The sequence below is a fragment of the Larimichthys crocea genome, chromosome XIII (genome assembly GCF_000972845.2).
Source record: "Larimichthys crocea isolate SSNF chromosome XIII, L_crocea_2.0, whole genome shotgun sequence".
In the NCBI taxonomy this organism is placed as follows: Eukaryota; Metazoa; Chordata; class Actinopteri; family Sciaenidae; genus Larimichthys; species Larimichthys crocea.
In genome coordinates this window covers 18,006,037-18,013,460 of record NC_040023.1, presented here as the reverse complement: position 1 = coordinate 18,013,460, position 7,424 = coordinate 18,006,037, and positions in this window count along the sequence as shown.

The following is a 7,424-nucleotide window of genomic DNA, read 5'->3' as shown; positions in this document are numbered from 1 at the left end:
CAGCATGAGCACATGGTGGGACTAACTAGCTCTTGAGTATTGCCTGCCTGCCATCTGGAAAATAACAGCTTTAAGCAGGTCCTGCCCGTAATTACCCTGCAAACTCTGAACAAAGGCACAGAACACACTGTGGTGAAATCTGGATAATTGATGGAGACAGGCCACAGCAAGTGATGGTCTGTTCCAAAGAGTGTCTAGTTTTGGCTGAAAACATTATGGTCAGGTTTGAGAATTTGAATTTGGTTTTCGATGAGGTACAGTATAAAATAAAATTACCCGAAGGCCCAGAGCTAAAAAACTTCAACAAACCATGTCTATGTTCTTTTGTGCTTGAAATGAAACTTGGTCGCAAGGCTTCTCATAAACTCTGACACTTATGACATAAATTATGACTCAGTTACCATATGTGCATATGTGTGGTTTTCATGTTTATATGACAGCAAACACATTAGAGATTAAAGGGACGACGATGACCACATGGAAAGAAACAAACTCAAAGATGACTTTAAAAACCATTGATACCACTTATGCTGTAAATATTAAGCTATAGATAGCAGACAGTTAGCTTAGCTTATAGCTGGAAATGGGGGAAACAGCTAGCCTGGCTCTGTCCAAAGGTAACACAATTCATACAATACACCATATTTACAAAACCTGAAGTGAAGTTGTGGTTTCATGGCAGCTATGTACGGGTTTATTTTTTAGGCAGTGTCTTCTGGAGCATCTGCTGGTTACCTGGCACCCTCATAGTGACAACAATTAACATGTTAATTAGTGATCTTGGAGGTACTGATATATACCTTTGGATAAAACCAGGCTAGCTGTTTCCCTCATTTACAGTCTTTGTGCTACAATTAAAACAAAGGCACCAGTATGCTCCAACAGAAGTCCTTGTCGATGGTCGAACATCTGAAAACTCCTCCCCACTGTAACCTCCCAAAGTTGTATTTGGGTTTGTGTCCAACCATTTATGTAACTTTCCAAAACTTAGAATACAAAACATCATGCCCTTTTCACAACATGATCGGCCATGTCTGCAGAGGTGCGAAAGTGGCAGAAAGTTTTTACTTTTTCAACTATTTATGTCACTTTCCGTGTGTTCTTCTCAGGAAAGATTATCCAAAGTCCTCTTGTTTAACAATTATCACATCTCCTCTTCCTGTCGGCAGGATGTCCACCCAGCCTTTGAGTGTGGACGTTTGGGACAGCTATAAAATGTTTTACCTTCCAACGTAGAAGACATGTCATATGAACTACTTTTCTAGTATACCCCAACTTTAACTAGCTGCTCGCTGCTCTCAGCAAGAAAGCAAATAAGTCTATTTCCCAAAATGTCAAACTATTCCTTTAATCATTCTGGATTGACAGGAAAAACTTAAGATGTGTAACAACATTTGTCCAACATATGGGACACACAGTTCTGAATAAATTTAAATCAAAGCCTCCACTGTTTGTAGGCAAGATAGCTCCTCCTCAAGTAGACAGCTTCATACTTGCCATGAAATAGTGGCTGGGTGTAAAAATTTGTTTCCATAGCATGCTTTGCACATATTCATATAGAGTGTTGAAAGGCCACAACCACTCCCTTGGTTTGAACCATTGCCTGGACCTGACAAAACATGAAGCTGATTTACATTGTCCATCCTCCAAAATGTCCCTTTCAATTAGAATCCTATCAGAGGCTAATCTGGAAACTGTTAGTCAGTGAGTCTTGAAAATAAATTGTTTGCAGCTGAGAGTCAAAAGTGGAGGAGGGGAAACTCAGGGGGGAACAAGTGGCAAAGTCCCTCCGGTGAAATGCCATGTTTAGGCTGATGCACAGGAAACAGGCTCTTACCAGCCAGGAAATGAAGTGGCAAGCACAGGCCGGCTTAAATTTCCCCTCCTGCTTTCAGATGGGCCTTGTTAGTGCAGAGACACCAGGGCTCCAGCTTTTGTTCACACAGAGCCAATAGTAAACAGCGCTGCAATGTTTTTAAAAGACTTTAAGTGCTTGTGATGGCATGTGAGCGGTATGTTGCCATGAGGTCTTGAGTTTCTCAGACCTCCAGAATCCCCATCCCCCCCTCTGTCTCTGAGTGGGAATGGTCTCGATGTGAAAGGGCTGGAGCAAATTTATGTGCAAGTAAGGGAAGCAACTTCTCTGACTTATGTTTTACTGCCCAAAATTTGTGGCTTTAAAGAGTAGTTCAAAAATCTTTGGTAAAATATTTTATATTTTTGTCCTGTTTATGTGCTCTTTATTTTCTATAACTGACATTTTTTCTCAAAGGAGAAAGACCCATAACAATGATATATAAATAAAGTACTCTTTATTAACAATTGATGGCCTCGGATGAGTTTGCTGAGAAATAGTTGATGGTAAAATGCTCTGCTCAAGGTGAAGAGAGATCATTTAGAGAAAATGTTCTTGAATGCATGCTTACAAATTTTAAATATTTTAGGAAGTTAACAAAAATAAAAATCAACACTACTTTAAAAAGTTATCTCTCTATTTTTCGACTGATCAAAAATCAACAAAACAAAAATAAACAGGCAGTTCCTCAATGCGTATATTTTATAAAAACCTCAAGGATGAAAGCTAGTGGGGCCTTGTCAGTCTGCAACATAGTCACCTTGACTAAGAGTGATGAATAAGGTGCCATAGCTGCCAGCAAAGAGGATGGGGGCTAAACACCAAGACAAGACAAGACTGAACTTGAATTCTTGAATTGTCAAACATTCTGACTGTGTGCTTCCCATTGGTTCTGATGCATCTGACTTGACCACAACATCCATAGCTCCGTTCTTGTCTTTCTCTGCACTTCTAACAATCAAAGGTGAGAGAAAACCCCCACAAAATTAGACCTCATGGTGATGGTAGAGAAATGGGGCCACCAAAATCAGTAGGCTTCACCCCCAGGGGACCTTGAATGTTTGTACAAAATGGGAATTGATCCACCCAAAAACCAAAGTGGTTGTCCAAGCAACAACAGTCATATATACACAAATCAATAAATTTTCTGAAGAATATTACATACACAGAATTATGGCCCTGTTAACATTATCAAAAACCAGAATGTTCAAAGAGTCAACAGTCGAAGAGAAGAGAGGATGACAGGCGACTGAAGCTCGTGTAGACAGAGATTTCCTGTTTGCGTTCATATGTTCGAAGGTCAGAGCTGGCTGGATGCCCACACAAACCCAGCGCTGCTTCTCTCCGATGTCTCTCCAATGTAGAGGACCACCTCGGTGTGAGGGCCTGCCACGATGATGGCGGGGAGTGATTCATGCCATGAGCCTCCATATAAACAATTACAGTTGAGTTGATGTGTTTTGAGTATGTGTATGTAAGTTGGAGAGGGATGAAGTGAGAGAAAAGAGAAATACTGCTGTCTGTTTATAATTTTTTCTCACAGGCAAACAGTGATTGATGATTCAGTATCGGGACGACCTGAGCTGCTCTGCTTTGGCACTTGTGGCGCTGACTATGGAACACATAGGATAATGGTGCGTTAAGGGGCCGCAATTCAAGCTAAACACTGCAATAGCAATGGGGCTCTCAGAGACAACTTGACGCCAGAGACAGACAGAAACCTTTTTACCCTAACGTATATCTTTTAAACTGCAAAAAAAAAAAACCCATACATATCTACAAAAGCAAGCATAAAAATAAGAAAAGTATGTTTTTAGTAAATACGTAAAGGTAGAGAGGCAAAATGAATAATGTTGAATAATGGAGGAATTGCCTGCAGAGGAGTCGACACAAATAACTCAAAGGATTTGCAAATCAAATCCAAACGGCTTCATCTCTGTAGCTTTATTTGATAATGTGATATTGATCTCCATATAGGTGTTCACAAGGTTCTCTGAAAGTTTAATAGTTGGTAAGGATATCCAAGAAAACGTCACCCTCCTTGATATAACTCTGGACTGAGCATAATTCAGTCTTTGCTTCTGTAGCTAACAGTTATTGGCTGCATCACTTTTTATGCTCCTTCATCTCGGATGCGTTTGTTTCCATCTGTTTGGGAGGAGGTTAGAAGTTGACTGGCAGAGGTCCTGCTCTCTGAGAGTTAGTGGCTCGCTGGAGGGGCTTGTTTCTATCAGGGGTGAAACACCCGCCCGTCCATCACCCTGACAGAGCTGACAGCCATTCAACCAAACCAGAGGAGTTCCTGCCAACAATCAAAGGGCTTTTCATTGAAGGAATCCAGCTCTGGCCTGTCATCAGGGAGGGGCGTTCCCAGCTGTCAGCAGGACAAGGGGATACTCTGGGTACTGCCTCCCTTTTTTCAAAGTCTCTGGTCAAATCCATGGCATTGGTCAAGAGCACATGCTCCTCCCTCTCTCTCTCTCTCTCTCTCTCGCTCTCTCTCTCTCTCTCTCTCTCTCTCTCTCTCTCTCTCTCTGTCTCTCAAAAGCCAGTTTGTCATCTAATTCAGCTGTTGTCAACAATTCAATTTAATTGTGTTGTGGGGCGTTTCATAGCTTGTGGAACTTTTACTACTTACATATAAGGCTTTATTTTTTCTTTGAATTTCCCAATCGACTTGATTTCTATATTGATTTTCATTCACAATAATGTCATTTCCCTTATTCACCACTTGAGGGAGACAAAACAAAATTTTAAATAGCAGAGTGGCTGAAAAACCTATTCAGGAATGAAAAATAGTGGTTACATACTCCTCCTGACTATATTATTGCATCAAGTATGGTAATGTTTAAAATTATATTGTATCAACAAAGAAATCTTTCACCTGGCTCTGTTAACTTTTCAAAAATATCTTCCATTACCCTTTCCAAGAGGCAGTGAATTTTACTCAGAGAAGTTTTTAAAAGATGATAATGATTCAGGCTGCAGCTATTTATTTTTATTATTATTGTCCCTTATTCTGAGGTACTTACTTTATAAGTCCTGACAGTTTGAAGCTCAAAGATATTCAGTTTACGGTGATTTAAAAGAAAGCAAAGAAATACATGCTCATATTTTAGAATCTGAGCAAATGTTTGTTGTTTTTGCATGAAAAATTACTTGAAGAATGAGTAAAGAATTCATTTTTTATATCGCTAGTTTATCACATCAGTAAAAATGTGAATTAAAAAAAACACTTGCATAGTACACTTTGTTTTATTATTTCAGTTGCTCTCAGATGTCGGAATAAAATCTTCATGTGAGACGTTGCTTGCTGTTGCAATGGTTTGCTTAAAACATTTCCAATGTGTGATGTGATGTTGCTGCACTAACAAAGGGAAAACATGTAGTGTTCTGTCTTTAACACCTTTTTATTGTGCGTTGTAATCAAATCAATCTTATATATTATGATCATTTAAACATTCAACAAGCTATTGGAACATTTCTGTCTTTACTTGCAGCACGGTGTCAGAATAGAGCGCTGTCTGATGCTTCACTGGGTCTACTATTACATAACCAGTGAGCCGCCTGCAAGAATCAATTATTCATCTCCATGTCATAACACTGAGGATGCTTTGATTATGACAGACAGCCAGACAAGGCAGTGCAGTAAATGGCAAAGAGAAAACACGCACCAATCTCCACTGAGTATGTGGCTTCATCGTGTGACTGCTGTGTGAGAGCACCTTTAAATAAGACGTGCATCTCTGCTGTAGTCAAAGACTGCATAGATGCTTGATTTTAAAAACAGCCCCTGGCAGTTGGTGAGTCAACACAAGCCTATTGTACACAAGTGAATGTCTGTAAGTCTTTCCACATCCAATTCACTATGAACTGTGGTCATTCCAGACCGACAGAGGAGGGTAGACAAATTTTCTACTTTGTCAAAAGTGTTTCAAGCATGTTTCATCACTTATAAGCCTCATCAAGGCAGGTGGTGCTGATTGACTGCAGTGGTTTGTCCAAAGGTTAAACAGTAGAGTACATCTTGATGTATCTGTCAGCATAATCAGCATGTGTTCTGGACAACTTATCTCATGACCCAGAGTCAGAGAAAGAATGAAATAATGACGAGCTGTAAATGTTCAAAGGCTTGTTTTTGAGCTGGTCGTGACTTTCTCTCTGCACTCAGGGATGAAGAACAGCTCTATTCATGTCCACAGTAAATTATAACATTAACTCACTGTACTTTATAACGACAGTGTGTCCTTCACTTCTTTTGTACATTTTCTGGCTCTGCATAACACCATCTGGGGCCCAGCGATAGTAGCCTACTGTGGTTAATTCCCCTGTCACTGGAGCAATGATTAAAGCCCCCTGCTGGTTCTGGTTTGTTCCTAACAGTACAACCAGCATGCCATAACCTCTTAATGCACATTTTCTGTTGCAACACACAGACAGTTTGATCTATTGTTAATCCTCAACCGGTCAATAGGAGATCATCTTTTCAACTACACATATATAGACCAAAAAAGTCAGCCAGCATGCAGACAGAATTTGTTCAAAGAGAGTTTGGGCATGTGATGTTCACATGTAAAACCACACAAGCTATTTACTTACAGCAAGCTGCTAACGTGATGATCAAAAGCTACAGAACAGCTGCTCAATGGACACTGGTGCAAAACTGTTTTGCCAACTGTGGCTCAATTTTGTTAATATTCCTGCTTTCACACATGTTTGCATGAGTAATACAAGCAGCTGTTTACAGAAAATGTGATGAATCCATATCAAACATGAAATGAAAAGCAAGTAATTCCATTATTATTTAAATACAATCATAATTTATGGAAGTAAACAAAGAAAAAGCACATTTTTTGCAGCCATTCAGTGAGTGTTTTGTTTTTTATCATCTACCCTAAAGTTTCCTGCTGACTGTGTATAAGCTCTAACCTTCATGACGTGCTGGTGTATACGTGATTATTGAAGCCATCACACTGATGCCTGCCAGTGCTATATTGAAACTCACAATAGAGCTTCTGTGTATCATAAAAAATATATGCACATAATTAAATAAATAATCATGAGGCAAACAAAGTTATTCCTGGTACATTAGTATTGAGAGTATGTATTAATATTTATAGTCTACTTCACACTATTACATTTGCATGGCTTTGCTCGCCACAATCTAGTTTCTAAAAATGGATACAGGACATTTCCTGTAGATTTGCAAAGCAGCAGTGAAGAGTGATCTCATTACTGTGATTATGTTTATACACACAGTGTTTGATACCTCCACTGTAACTCATTTTCGGAGGTTATCGCAGATCGTTTGTTTCCTATTATCAGCCTCCGTCTCATAAGAAATGACTCAGGGTGTATGAAGGTGTCAAGTTGTATGAATATCTTAGATATTATCAATCATTGCACAAGCCTCTCCAGGGAGTTTGTTTTTCACCTAGTCATTTAGCACCTCTGCATCTGTTTGTCACTGTGTGCATATACTGAAGTATGTCAGTCTGAATAGGAGCGAAAGACATTTGTGTCTGTGTGTGAGGGAGATAAAACAGTAAAAAAAAAAAAAACAGTAGAG